The 16,382-nt window shown below is 34.6% G+C and overlaps 1 long non-coding RNA gene across 2 annotated transcripts; it reads left to right on the top strand.

Moving 5' to 3' along the window:
• The first annotated feature begins 490 nt into the window (after positions 1–490).
• LOC135787454 (uncharacterized) lies at positions 491–6,308 on the top strand. Of its 2 annotated transcripts, none has more exons than XR_010547068.1 (6): positions 491–516; positions 2,813–2,958; positions 3,061–3,148; positions 4,614–4,680; positions 4,839–4,881; positions 6,136–6,308. It is a non-coding gene; the product is annotated as an uncharacterized lncRNA (long non-coding RNA). The 2 variants fall into 2 exon arrangements; XR_010547066.1 differs by having other exon boundaries at positions 3,061–3,155.
• Positions 6,309–16,382: the final 10,074 nt, after the last annotated feature.

Here is a 16,382-nt window from a genome sequence, read left to right as displayed (position 1 = left end):
GTCAATATTTATCTGGCCAGTCAACTGGTTTTTAATTTAAAAAATCCCTCGCAGTCTGAACTGCAACAGCACGGTCTGCGGTGAGTTAAACAACGTTCAACTGCAGGATCAATAGCATTCAGCGGTGAGTTTAACAACCCTCAAATGCGGTTAAAACAACATTCAGAGGGAAGCTTTATTTAAACCGCGTTCAACTGCAGATAAAACAACATTCAGAGGTGACTTTAACAACGCTCCACGGCGCGTGGGAGAAGCATTTTAAGCGTTTTCTGATCATGTAGGTAAGTGCTTTGATTAACTTTAGACGTGATGCATGCTGGGTGGCAAATATTTTTTATCAAAGGCTCGTTGATGGTAATAAATATACATATAAATATACATTTTACTATAATACGATTGTTTTCGATTAATTAATGGGTTGTTTAATTATTAATTTGTTTATTTTAAATCCTGTAATTTAACAACTCTGACGTCATCGAATGCGACGACGCGTAGGTCCATTGCGATTTCCACTCGGTAAGTTGATGGAGATAATTCTTACATTTACACAGCAAAGAAATGTTTAATCGTGACAATAAGTTGTGTTTGGAACATTCGAATGTAACGTTATAAGGTAGCAGTCTTAGGATGGTAAATTATATAAGTCATTAAACAAATAACTTTGTTGCACCACATATGCATAGGCTAATAGCAAAAGTAGCTAATTAAACTATTTTTTGTCGCAAATAAGTTGATAATGCAAGATACAGGGAAATGCAAGATTTTCAGTAGCGATATGTTACCTATATTACACTAGCTCGCAACAATTAAGCCTCTTTTAGCCAACATGATCAGATGAAGAACAGTGTTGCCAGATTGGTTTGTTTTCCAGCCCAGTAATTACTTAAAATCCACACAAAATTATACAATAAACTCCCAGAATGATCTATAATAAACAATACAACTTAATTCATACCAGCACTACTTTTGTGGCTTGTCATGTTTTAATATGAAATAATAAATAATTTAAGTGCTCTTTCAGATATTATATAGGAGCCTACGATAGACACTGCGAATGTAAAATTATTTTCCATTTCTGTACTTTCCCTTAAAATAGCAAAATTTCACCTGCCCAAGCCCATTTTAATACACATAGTACAACCCAGAACCAACTAAATGGGTGGAAAACATTCTGCCTGACAAGACTGATGGAGAATACTGGTGAAAATGTAATGCTCTTTATCTCCTACAGCACACACACACACACACACACACACTGGGGGAAATCTGTCCTTAAAAGCAAATGCTGGTCGTATGATCTGTATCCACACATCCATCCAGTAAAACCTTTCATAGAAACTGCCAGTAAACAATAAATACGATAATTGTTTATAAACAAATAATATTATGCTCATAAAAATATGCCAATTTAGCTGTTTTATTTATTCTGCTATATATTATTACAAAAATGTGATTACAGTACAGAATATATATGACATAAACTGCTTCACGTTCACAAGGTCACGTTCTTTCTGATCCCATTTTTAAACCCTAGTTAGTGTGTAATGTTGCTTTCATAGCATAAATAATACCTGTAAAATGATAAAGCTGAAAGTTCACTGCCAGTCGATTTATTTTCTTTAACAGAATTTGCCTTTCAAAGCCTACAGCGAACGGCCGGTTTGGACTTCAGCCCTCTACTTTCTGCTTTAATGATGTCACTAGAACAGTTTTTTGACTAAACTCCGCCCACAGGAATACATCAGTGGCCAGCTAAGCTAACGGCAAGCTAATCTGCTATTGAATCACAATACACTAAACAAACTACACAATCAGAACTCGTTACTTATTTCTGAAGGAGGTACTTCACATAACAAGGAAGACTTCAGCCCATTTTTAGGACAGTGAAAACAGCGCTATAGAGATAAGTAAATTATGTGAAAAATACAGCGTTTTTTTGAACGTGAAACATGAACACGTTATATTGCGCACTATAAACACAATCAAAGCTTTAAAAACACAGAAAGAACGGGAGCTTTAATGTTCATAACAGTTCTAATTGTGTTTGTCCGTTCTTTTGTTATGTTTTAAATTAAAAAGCAAATAATTTTAAAATAAGCAAATAATTCCAACTCATATCTCTCATCTTACCTCCTTGGTACCATCTAGTGCGTAAGAAACAATGTAATCATATTTTCATAAAACGAAAACAATATAAAAAATAGTTTAATATGTTTATTATGGTTTGATAAAATAACTTACAATGTGTTGTATGAGAAAGATACTGCTGACTGTCAGACCACATGAAGCATGATGTATCGCCATAAAAACTAAAATTGAATTTTTTATTAAAAATTGTTATTTAAAAAAAATCACACCAGAGGGACAATTTAGACCATTGCCTGAAAAAGTTTAAAACACAAAGTCTTCTTGATATATTCCATGTACAAACTCTCGACTGACTTTCCCATTGTAAAGATACTGGTATGTCCCTGTGCTTTTATAGTTGCCCACTGAAGACACGTCACCCCCGATTAACAACACAAAATCACTGAATATATCTTCATATGATATATCAAAACACTTTAATCCTCACACTGGTTCATACATGGCAGGTGTAGTAAATATTTACAATTACTGTTAAAATCATGTTTTATGTGTGCTTCCACGATACTGTTTTCTACCGGCTGGTTATTGAAACGGAGGTCTTGCACAAAGAAGGGAAATACGTCAAATCACTTATGTCCACATTCAAAAATAAGGTGGATACAGTTCAAGACTAATATTTCTTTTAATCTTTTATGGTAACACCTCATTTACTTGTTCATTTCAGGTGCGAGCCAAGCCAATTTTATTTATTGGGAAACAGGATAAAAAGGCTTCGAATAAGTGGGTTGCATATATTATTACCCATTGGCACCCCACTCCTGTCACTACAATTTTTTGGAGGAGATGCGGAGGGCTTTATCTTGACAAAAGGTCAGAGTAATGTTTATGTTTATAAATTTAGGATTTAAAATACATGTATATTCCTTTGTTGATATGTACAGATTTCATGATGAAAGTAAACTTGTATTATAGCAACCTCCACAGGACAGCAGCCTGAGAGCCTTGCCATGGAGCGGCCTGAGAGCCCTGCTGTGAAATGGCCGGAGAACCTCACCAAGAAGTCTAAGGCAATATTTGTACTAAATCTTGTTCAGCTGTCTTCTAGACTCTCTCCAACCTCTCTTGCTCCTACAACCTCTACTGCTTTTACAACAATTTTCTCTCCACTTTTTTTCCCCACCTCCACTGCCATGCTCTAAGTTTTTGCCACAGAGGAAGAGGAAGATAAAGAAATCTACCTCTTCCCACTATACCACACTTGTCTCTCTTCAATTTGCATCTGTCTCTTCCAGTTCTAAATCTCAGAAGTGGCCACTGGTGAAGAACAGAATAAAGGATAACTTTTCCTGTTACATCTTACTCCACAATTTGCTCCTAGTCAAATATGTCTTCATGTTAATTAAATTCATTTAGCTAACCAGGTATTTGTTAGCCAGTTCACAGTGTTTTAGAGCCCAATGTCCAAGGACTGTGGTCAATGTAAATTCCTGACTTAAATGGACACTTCACTTTTTTTTGCTAATTTTCCAGCAGTAAGTTTTACCGTTTTAGAATCCATTCAGCTGATCTCCGCGTCTGGCACTACCTTTTTTAGCATAGCTTAGCATAATACATTGAATCTGATTAGGCCATTAGCATCACGCCAAAAAATAACCAAAGAGTTTCGATATTTTTCCTATTTAAAACTTGACTCTTCTGTAGTGACATCGTGTACTAAGACAGACGGAAAATTAAAAGTTGTGATTTTCTCAGCTGATATTTCTAGGAACTATACTCTTATTCTGTCGTAATAATCAAGGACTTTGCTGTCGTAACATGGCTGCAGAACGCATAATGATATAACGCAGTGCCCGAAAATAGTCCCCTTAGTATCTTTCAATAGCAGGGGACTTTTTTCGGGCACTGCGTAATATCATTTTGGTTGATTGACAAAAACAAGCACAAATTTGTTTGACACTAATGGAAAGGACTGCATATCACTTCACATAAATATGGACTCATGTGATTCACCTACAAAGTAGTGCTGGGCGATTTGGCCTAAAAATAAAATCTCCGATTTTATTTTTTTTAATTCGACTTCCCATTTTTTCCGATTTCCCCCCCCCCACTTGTTAAGAAAAGCAATAAGTACAAACGGCAGACAACTTAAAGCAAATTTAGCTTTTATTTAATCAAAAGCAAGACAAATGATTTTATTCCTTTCTTTGGAACAAACTTCCCACTCTCGCCGGTAGCCATGTTGTCACTTGCTGTTGCCGTTTCGTGTGTTTGTGCTATGATGATGATGTTGTCGCTTGCTGATGCTGTTTCACGTGTGCTATGATGTTGCTGATGTTGCTATAATAACGCTACGGAAGCCCCGGGCAGCCAAAAATGCGCCATTACAAAAAAATCGAATTACTTATTTTTTAAATCGCCCACAACAAAAAATTCGAATTAATTCATTAAATCGATTTTTCGCCCAGGCCTACTACAAAGCATGGCATTCATGGCTTAATAAACTTTTTGTCTTTTCATCATTTCAGGTTGCTGAAAATGTAGATGGCAGAAGGTTTCCTTTTCGATAAAATAACTGAGGAACAGATAAATGAGGTAAAATGTTATTTACTAAGATGAGTGCTTGTCTTAGTGACTGATTCTGACCTTTCAAAGATAATATCCAGTAATTGCTTCAACAGGTAAATAATTATTAATTGTGTTTTGTCTGTGTGTGTGTGTGCGTGCGTGTGTCTGTGTGTGTGTTTGTGTAGAGGAAAGCCGAATTGAAAGTTCACTGGTTACGTGCTCTGTGTGGTAAGTCATGTTTTATTACCTTATTATGTTTATTCTATTGAAATGCAAATAGTCCATTCCATAACCAATACAGTGTAGGCAGTGATGTCTGTTAGATAAAGTTCCCTGGACATGTTGATCCTGACAGCAAAAATAAATAGTATTTAAAGAGTTAGTCTGGATTTAAACAGAGGGTGATCCTGAATCTGGAATGGGAGATGATCTATCTTATCTGTATGTAGAATAATCTATTAACATCCTGGAATTTTGTGAAGTGGATACAGTCAGGGTTCCCACAGAGCATGGAATTTCTGGAATATCATGGAATTTTAAAGGTCTTTTACAGACATTAATAGTCAATCATGGAATATCAGGGATTTTTGTTTGTTGCTTTTAGGTTTAGTTTCCATTTATGAACAGTTATCCAGCTTGTTAACTTGTATTACAATAGTAGGAGTGATTTATGCACAAACAAATAAAAATGTTAGCATCTGAAACACTAAGCATGTGATAATTTAGTACTATTTCTGATAGGAGATCTGGTTTTACTTATGCTGGAAATGTGATTTAATAAAACGGTTGTATATTACATATTGTAACAATACATCCATTAAGAGTCAAATTAATAACATTTCATCTTATTTTGGGATTTTGTTTTACCAATAATTAATACCTCTGTTTTGTCAGAATGCATCATGTTAGGATGATGCTGGAATTTGGTCTAGTAGTGTCTTGCAGTATTACCGTAATAATAAATGTGAGGAAGAGGAGAGCAATGATGAGTGGAAGTGATGCAGACACTATCCTTATCTAACGTGCCAGATCTGGAACACATGAAAACATGCAGAAATTGTTTAACTTATTCCGCTTATATAAAATAGCTTAGTTACCTTAACAAATAGGAGAATATCCTTAACTCACTAATGACAACTTAATAATTCATTTTAATAAATACATTTTGAAATCACTAAATTTGAAGGTACATCCCTTCTGGAAAACCAGCACACAAGCCAGATGGGAAAGTTGTGTTTTGGTGCTGGTTTGCTGGTGACCATGGGAATTATGCTGGTGTATGCATGGGAATTATGCTGGTGTATGCTGTTTTTTTTTTCAGCAGGGATGGCTTTCAATATACAGGAACTGTATGGATATTTATTTTAAAGTACTATTTTAACTACAGTCACCAGAAAATGTTGAGAAAATATGCCAGCTAAGTACAAGTACCTCACATTTGTACTATGTGTTCTAATGACATTATCTGCACTTATATTACAGTGGAAAAACCTGGGATGACACATAGGAGCCTGCCAGCAAATTCCAACACAAGTCCCCACATCCCAACCAGTTTTCAGCATGACAGCCTACACCTTTACATTATCAAGCACCCTTCAACTGTTTAATTTTGAGTGTCTTTGCTTGCTGTTCTTTATTAAAGTTTTTGCACAGTACCCAGTCTCTTTTAGTTTTTTTTCTTGAATTTTGTCTTTTTAAAAACTCTGTATTTGTCATGAACTAAACAGCAGACAAGAAGTGTCCCATGCAAGATCATAAGGTAAAGATTTGTTTGTCATAATTAAATTCCCAAAGGCATTTTAATTAAAGATTTTTGAAGCACAGCATGGGTAGTACAGTTTAGGTAAGTCTACTTTAACTATTTGTGTGGTATGCCAGCCATGAATAAGTACCAAAAATTCTCCCAAAGCTACTTAAATCTCACTTAAATTTTGTAGTCCTGATTGAAATGTTCAATTACAATATTAAATAAGAGTTACTTTGACATTTATAATTGTTATTAACCAATTGTAATTTACTTACATTTATTCAGAGTAAAACAATAAAAATTTAGTCATTCTAAATTTAAAACAGTAATTCAAATATATTTTATTTTTGTATATTTCTTTAAAGGACCTAAAATATATTTTTTGGTAGCAGCCTGCATGCTGCAATAACTTTATTTTATTTTGCAAGCAAAAATGAAACATTTTGAAATATTGTAGCCTATTATTTATTTCACATACAGTAGGCTATACATTTGGAACAAGTATATAATATTAGTAACCTTCAGGTTTATACTATTGAAACCAATAGGTATTTGCTTAGATAACTGAGAAAACCTTTTTTCCTGTTTCATTTAAGTGTGTGTTTCTGCGTGTGTAATAAACATTATAATCGTACCTACAGCGATTTACAGCGTTGCTGATAATTTACATTCAGGAAGAACGTGCACGTGATTACCATTTATAGACGTGTGACGTTTCCTTGGCGTTAAGCTTTGGTTGGACTAACTTTAATTCAAAAATAATAAGTGATCCGTTTTGCAAACTATGTTTTGCTGTTGTTATGACGTTAGTAATACTGTCAGTTCTTGTAAGGTATTGCTATGTTAAAAGAAATTACCCGATTATCGAGATGCTAACCCTATGGTATAACTACACTCTTCAATGAACTACAATTTACAACGCCATGTTTTCCCGTCCCATCGATAGAATGACAATGGCTTATGGGCAATGTAGTTTAAAAACGTTTAGTAATGGAATTAAATAAATACAATCTTTAATGAACAAAATGGCATGTAAATATGTTCATTGTACAAACCTCTATAACATATTTAAGAGTTAGAATGAAATGTTGTATTTTATTGTGATTACTTTTTATAATGCTTTTTAACAGCTTTCCATGCATGTCACAAATCTCTGTCCAACATTATTTAGTAAACATATCATATCATAAATAGTTGTCCTAACAATTTTCTCTTTAATAAACTAATCAGACTTTGGTTTAAAGCCATTAGAAATGTGCATTATTTTTGCATTTCCATGGGCTGTTACTGGGCCCCTGGGAGAGGGAGGACAGTAAAACCTACACAGATGTACCCTCTTCATCATGGATAACAATCTGTGCTGAGTGACATTTTTATCTGAACAATATTCTTATTTCCCACCTTTTCCAAATTCATTGTGTTAGGTTTTGTTGATATTATGAGAAAATCAGAATACAGAAATACAGTAACAAATTCAACAGATAAGTCAGGCGAGTCATAAAAATCATGCAATGCAAACAATCCCAATATAAAAGACAATAATAGAGCATTATTGTCACAAATGTCATAACATAATGTGACTAAGATACTTTTAATAAATTACACAAAAAAAATATATTTTTGAAAATAATGACTCTGTATCATAATGATTTTCAGGATTAAATTTTTATACAGCACACTACAGTTCAACTAAAGAATATTTTATTCTCAGCCACCAGCTGATGTTCAAACATCCCATTTCTCCCTGTCAATCATTCTTTGATTATTATTACTCATACAAGATTATTTGTTGGTGTAGTTGAGGTGATTAGCTGAGGTTGTGTAAATATTAGTTGCCAATCAAATAGTTTATTCTGAGACGTTTTGCCTATAACAATATTAGTTCATTTTTTTCTATCTAAATGGCAATGGAATAAAAATAGAAGGTCGGATGAGAAGAAATACCTCAAATCTCTACTACAATACAGTGGATGTTTGTTGGAGTTGTGCACTTTGACTTTGGCTCTATCATTCAAAAGATATTTAAGATAGAGTAATACTTTTTTTTACACAATCAACACACACCTCTCTGCTACAAATGAACACTTATAGTTTCTTTGTGAACAAAAAGAGGGTTTGAAAATTTGGTTAAAAGACAAATAATTCAGTTCAATTCAGTCTATATAATAAAGGTGGATGTTCATATATCTGCCTATAATAGATGAATGTGTGAATGTCTATCCCAGTGGTTCTCAAACTGGGGGCCGGGAGATGGTGCCAGGGGGGGCCCAGTTTTATGACATTTTATAAAATACATTCATTTATCATTAATTCTGTGTAATTAAACCTAAAAAATAATAAGCCAACTAACCAACAGCACAACTAGGTATTATTTAATATGTTTTGTTTAATAAAAATATTACATTTTAGAACTGTTTTTGTCATAAAAAAATTCCGGGGGGCCGCAAAAGAATGCACTGTACACAAAGGGGGCCGCACACTGAAAAAGTTTGAGAACCACTGGTCTATCCATCCTTCATCTAACATCCTTGCATTATGCATCAATGCATATAGATTTTTATAGGGCCGCACAATTAAGACAAAAAAAATCGTAATTGTGATTTATTTTCCCTGATATTGTATTAACAGTTATCATTTTAGTATTTACAGTGTTTTCATTTTACTATCATTGTCTACCCGACTGTGTTACAACTAACCCCGCTGTGTAAAAATGATTTCAATCCCAGCTATCAGCTATATGCTGACATGTTTCAAAAACCTGTTATGTTTAAGGTAACAAGACAGTGATCAAAATAATGCAAGGTTGGATTTGGTGACTTACACACCCAACTCAAAAATAGAAAAAAACATTAGACAAAGAAATTTACTTCCATGCCTCTAAAACACTCTCTGTTCAATATCTTAACCAAAACACATTACACAAATTCATCTTCTGACAGTCAGAAAAAAGACCAAAAGCACAGATTGCTTGGCCCTGTATAAAAAAATATGTAACCGTCTTACAATCAACCCCATGTTTATTTGTGCCCCGCTCACCCCTACTTTAATTATTCACTTTATTTCCACCACTGAGTAGTTGTAGAAGCATATTGTACATGTATACAGTATGTGTATTATGTGAATAAAGAGGCTACATAAGGTTATGAAAAGTAGATTTTATTAAATGCTTTATATTGACAGTTAGAAGTCTTTGTCCAGAATGATGGAAGGTGACAGTCTTGTGGATTACAGACCATCATCAGAAATGTCAAAGTCACTGTCGTACTCATCAGGTGAAGCACTGTACAAGAAGTTGATGTTCTCTGCTCCAGACAAAACTTGTAGGTAACAGTCTCTTGCTTGCAAATTTTTCTGATTTTATGTTGCTCTCTGAGAATGGTGCTCAGCAGACCTTTTAGACCCTCTTCACTTAGGCCACATGGTGAATCTTAAAAGAGGAACACAATAACTTTAATTAGAAACTTAATAAACAGACAGTATATTTATTAGAGCAGCCCCTATATGTCAACAAAATGTTTGCTGGTCAGAAGAGTCATAGTCTGGCAAATTTTGATTGGTGGCTGCACAAAAAGTCTATAGGATGTGGTGACAATCCGACGGACCACACGGCTGTCCTATATGTAGTTATGTGAATGTGCACTTTAGCAGATTTAAGTTAATAGGTTATACTCTTACAAAAAACAAAATAAAAATATACATTGCCATTATGCCATATATTACAAATACATACTTTTCATTGTCTCATTAGAAAACAAGCAGGACAGCTCTCTGATGGCATCAGCACAAGCTTAGAGATTTCCAATGATGGTCCATCTCTGCAACAAGCATCTTCTGCTCCTCCTGAAGTGTCCAAACTGACTTAGATGTACAGAGTCTGGAATGCAATAATGAAAAATGTCTTAAGTCATATGTATTAAAAGTCAACCTTCAAATAATCTCTGAACTTGTATGGGGATACAGACTAATATTTGAAGCATTTTGGAAATTGTGTCCTTTTTCATAAAATTTGTCAAATGCATTCATAATATAACAAATTATTATTTCATCACAATCTGCCCATTCCTTTATATCACTGACCTAGCCTTCCAATTAGCTTTCTGTCACTGCCAATTGGGCTTTCATGGACTCTAGGTTTTCTAACTGGCTTTCCAGAGCTTTTTGGTCTACAATGACAAACAATCACAGATAGCAAGAAACAAAAAACAAATGTTGTTTAATGCACTGCTTCAAACATTGCTCAGACACATTTCAAAACATCTAAAACAAATTCTACTGATTTCATTACCTTCTGATATCGACGAGTAATTAAGATGGCTAAATTGTTAAACTTTTGCTGATTCCAGCGCATGGCCATGAGAGGCAGATTGTCTGCGCGTCCTGCGAACACAGAAAATGTGTCAGATATCAACATATTTATTATATGATTATATAACTAGTGCAGTTGTCTTACCTGCTTTTCACAATTGTTTTGTAGTCACTGCAATCCTAGAGAGGAAGGTACTGCACTGTCCCACCTCCTCTCCTAGTGTTAATACAGCAACATCCTGCATTTGCCTCACTCCATTTCACCTAGTTAAAGAAAAAAATATATAGATGTTCACTTTATTTTCTATCACATAGCAACTTTTCCATACCTCACATTTAAAATTATGGGCTTTGGCATGAAAAACTGAAAGGAATGGGTTCATGTTAAAGGAACACGACAACTTTTTGTGACTTTAGCTTATTCACTGTATCCCCAGAGTTAGATAAATCCATATAAACCTTTTTCATCTCTGTGCGTGCCGTAACTTTGTCTGACGCACCCACCGCTAGCCTAGCTTAGCACAAAGACTGGAAGTAAATGGCTCCAGCTAGCATAGTGCTCTCAATTTGTATAGTTTATGTATATGTGTATGTGTATGTGTGTATGTGTATGTGTGTATGTATATGTATATGTATATGTATATGTATATATGCACTGCTACTTGGGCGGAATAATTTGCTCGCAGCACCTGAAAATGGTGAGGAGCAGAGAGTTAGCTAATCACTCTGCCCAAGTAGCAGTGCTTTGCCTTCTGAGAATATAGTTCACAGTATATATACGATTAAAAGATGATTATGTCTCATATGCCCTTGTTATTTGTACACGAGGTGACGATACAAATCACAACATATAAATAAGAAATTGGTGGCGTTATTTTGTCACTTATTGGGAGCAGTATGCTAGCTGGAGCTATTTACTTCCAGTCTTTGTGCTAAGCTAGGCTAGCAGTGGGTGTGTCAGACAGAGTTATGGCATGCACAGAGATGAAAAAGGTATGTATGGACTTATCTAACTCTGGGGGTTATCTAACTCTCTAAAGTCCCAAGAAGTCGGTGTGTTCCTTTAAGAAGGTGCTGGAGCTCTGGACAGCTTTTCACAACTATTGAAGGCCAATATTTACAGGTTACATCCTGTTTTCTGGCAAGCTTTTCGTTGTGGTTGTGTTGTGAATGTAGTCCAGAAATCTGGTAACATCTTTATCCTTGGCTATAAAGACACCTTCAAAGATGGCCGGTTCCTCAGATCTAAAAGTGGGGCAAAACAATTTATGATAACTTATTGTGTAGGTTTACTTGATGCACAAGATTTAAGTTTCTAGATAACACTTTACAGTAAGGTTGTATTTGTTAACAATTAGTTAATGCATTAGCTAACATGAACTAACAATAAACAATATTTCTACAGCATTAATTAATTTTAGTTCATGTTAATTTCTGCATTTACAAATACATTTATAAAATCAAATGTTGTAAAATTTAAGTCATACACCATGAGCTAACATTAATTACTGTAATGACATAAAATAAGATTAACAAGAATTAAAACATGTTGGAAAACGATATTGTTAATTGTTTGTTCAAGTTAGTTAATGCGTTTACTAATACATTATTGTAAAGCGTTTAGTGCTGCTTTGCAGAATAAAAGTGTGTGTACTGTGTATAATAATTATGTATATATAAATACACACACATACATGTATAATTTTAAGAAAAAAATATAAGAATTATATATATATATATATATATATATATATATATATATATATATATATATAAATAAATATAAACATAAATATAAACATATACACATGCAAATGTTTCTAAATTATATACGTGTTTGTTTATTATTATTATTATACACAGTACACCCACATAATATCATGTAAACAAACTTTTATTCTGCAAATGATTAGTCACGACTAATCGTGAGGCAGCACTAAAAGTGTTACCATTTTCTTTTTAATACAAACACTGTGAAACAAAGTTTGGAGTACCTAGCAGTATTCTTGAAATGATAATGCTTGCGGTTTCCATCTACTGAAACTGCAAGCATCTCTGGGGTGCATGCAGGGCAGATGAAAGGCTCTTCCTTGCATATATTGTCCACCTTGAATCGCACAGCCTCCCACTCAAAAAACTTTTCTGAAAACTGTCTGCTGAGATCTTGCCAGTCTATTAAAAATAAGGAAATCAACAGCTTATAATGTGCAACAAATACATTAGCACCAAGCAGCTTTCAACCCACAATTCAAATATATTATCAATACTGTAGGATAAATACTCACACGACCAAAGCAGACAGTTCGCTGATCCAGCATTCTTAAAAAATGCTTGACAGGACAGCCCTGGTGCCGCCATCTTCATTTCTTGAAATGAAAACAAGATATCTATGGCATAAATTGTGGTGAATTGAAGGGTTGCAGGCCAGTACCCACTTCTGTTTAAGTCTCCCACTGCACATTCCCTGTAAAATAAACCTTAATTAGATTCATTAGTGTTTGATTTCTTTGTACAATTTATACATTTCTTTCTACTTTTCATACTTAAATGTTGTATCAATGCTAAATTATTGGAAATCAAGTATGTAAAGATTTTTAAGATTCTACTATAACAGAACAAAACAAAGTTCTTCACTCTGGTGAACAACCACAGATTTTGTCAGACATTTCCACGGGTACAAGCCGCACTGAAAAACATCATACAGTGCAGGACAATTAAGATTGTTTGATTTGACTGAATAATATAAGATTGTAATTGAATAATGGTGGCTGACAAGGATTATCCATCATCAAACAGAAATAAGAGACAAAAAGGTATAATTGAAATAGTAAAGCTTAGTACTGTAGCTTAACTACTTACTTAGGCAGATGTGTGCTACCACATGCCCTCCACCTCTCTGAAGAGACTTTGACGTGTTCTCCAGTTTGAGGAAGCCAGAAGAAGATCTCTTGGGGTTCCAGGAGGTGGTGCCTCGTCACCTGAGAAATCGTTCAGTGAATGCACTCTGTAAAAAATAGTATGGAGTATACAAAAACAATACTTTTATATTTCCCTTTATGAATATACATTTACAGCATTTATTGTACTTCATGGAATGGCTTTGAGTGTAAAAGGTCCGGTATTCTATCAAATTTAAGAAAATAAACGATGTATTTACATTATAACCTACTGTTATATACTGTAATTTAAACACATTGATGTACACACCAACAGTCTCTGGAGCAAAGGCCACCTCACAATGAGTGTCAGGAGCATTGGGAGGATCAGTGTTCTGAATGTGATCAGCTTTAGAGGATAAAAACAACACAAAGCAACATTTATATATAATATACATATATACAAAATTCCAACTTGTCCCAAGTCTAGTGGCACAGTCTGGTTACCAGTTTGAAATGGTGGTGCAAGCTCTCTGTTTAAAGGTCCCATTTTTCCTGTTTTGAAAGGGGAATCCTGGTAAAGGAAACATATCGCTTGGCATTGAACTTTAAGCTTTATAATTCTGCAGGTATTGTTTATGCATTAACAGCAACCTTACACAAAAAACATTATAGCTAAAGAGAAAAACTACGACACTTTAATTTCCCAAACCCTAATGTTAACAGTCCAGTTACTGGATGGTTATCTATGTCATGCAGATGATGACAGCAAATAAGAATGCTTTAATAAAACAGATTATAAAGAAACAAACTGATTGGCCATTGACATTAGCCTTAGAAGTAGTATCCATTAATTTTATACACCTGTAAGTCCTAAACAATGTAGATCCTAAAAATATATTTTAAAATATAAACAATACTGACCTTTCTTTGGTTGATTCCTGCATGACCTTGGCCTTGCATAGACAATATTTACATCAGTGTCTCTTTGTCTCCAATGCACCCTCGGCTCAGGTGTCTTCTCTGGTGCTGCTGCCTCCTCTTCTTACAGATTACCAAGAATGTGTGTGTGTGTGTGTGTGAGTGTGAGTGTGTGTGTGTGTGTGTGTGTGTGTGTGTGTGTGTGTGTGTGTGTGTGTGTGTGTGTGTGTGTGTGTGTGTGTGTGTGTGTGTGTGTGTGTTTGTGATGGGGGTATAAAGAGTTGAAGGACCTAAACAGAAAAGAAATAAATAACACACCTATATATAAACACACACATATATGTATGCACACACACACAAATTTAAGCTCAAATCTATGTGATATTGATTTTGTACAGTTAAATGTTTATAATTTATACTGATCGTGTTGGCTGAAATTGGCTTTAATTACTTCATATTAAAACATGATGAGCCACAATTATGGTGCTGTTATGAGTTAAGTTGTATTGTTTATTATAGATCATTTTCTGGGAGTTCATTGTATAATTTTGTGTGGATTATTAAGTAATTACTGGGCTGGAAAACAAACCAATCTGGCAACACTGTTCTTCATCTGATCATGTTGGCTAAAAGAGGCTTAATTGTTGCGAGTTAGTGTAATATAGGTAACATATCGCTACTGAAAATCTTGCATTTCCCTGTATCTTGCATTATCAACTTATTTGCGACAAAAAATAGTTTAATTAGCTACTTTTGCTATTAGCCTATGCATATGTGGTGCAACAAAGTTATTTGTTTAATGACTTATATAATTTACCATCCTAAGACTGCTACCTTATAACGTTACATTAGAATGTTCCAAACACAACTTATTGTCACGATTAAACATTTCTTTGCTGTGTAAATGTAAAAATCATCTCCATCAACTTACCGAGTGGAAATCGCAATGGACCTTCGCGTCGTCGCATTCGATGACGTCAGAGTTGTTAAATTACAGGATTTAAAATAAACAAATTAATAATTAAACAACCCATTAATTAATCGAAAACAATCGTATTATAGTAAAATGTATATTTATATGTATATTTATTACCATCAACGAGCCTTTGATAAAAAATATTTGCCACCCAGCATGCATCACGTCTAAAGTTAATCAAAGCACTTACCTACATGATCAGAAAACGCTTAAAATGCTTCTCCCACGCGCCGTGGAGCGTTGTTAAAGTCACCTCTGAATGTTGTTTTATCTGCAGTTGAACGCGGTTTAAATAAAGCTTCCCTCTGAATGTTGTTTTAACCGCATTTGAGGGTTGTTAAACTCACCGCTGAATGCTATTGATCCTGCAGTTGAACGTTGTTTAACTCACCGCAGACCGTGCTGTTGCAGTTCAGACTGCGAGGGATTTTTTAAATTAAAAACCAGTTGACTGGCCAGATAAATATTGACTTGCGCTGGCATAGATCATTTATTGTTGCCTCTTCCTATTTATTCTTATTTATTATAGTCTGTAGAAGACGTCATGTGACGAGCCCTGGCAGCGACCATAGCAACCTAAACGTATCAGTTTTACATTATTCTGGCGAGATCTGAAAAATCTGCGTAACATCGAGCAAGCGAGTGATTATGTAAATTCACTGAGTGCATATTATGAAAATAAAATATATATTTCTCGCTAGAAATGTAATCAAAACTTATTTTTATGCAGAAACTAACTCACAATATAGATTTTTCCCCTAAAAATGAGAGAAATGTCCGCCATGTTTTTTGTTCTCACGGCCGGTAGCTTGAAAGTCACGTGACTTGGACGAAAGAAAAACGTAACAGTCATACAATTCAAGGGCCATTATTGTAACCCCTCTACGTTTTGCAAATTGGACCA

The sequence above is a fragment of the Paramisgurnus dabryanus genome, chromosome 17 (genome assembly GCF_030506205.2).
Source record: "Paramisgurnus dabryanus chromosome 17, PD_genome_1.1, whole genome shotgun sequence".
Taxonomy (NCBI): Eukaryota; Metazoa; Chordata; class Actinopteri; order Cypriniformes; family Cobitidae; genus Paramisgurnus; species Paramisgurnus dabryanus.
The sequence above is the reverse complement of the archived record's forward strand: the minus strand, read 5'-3'. Positions and strand labels throughout refer to the sequence as shown.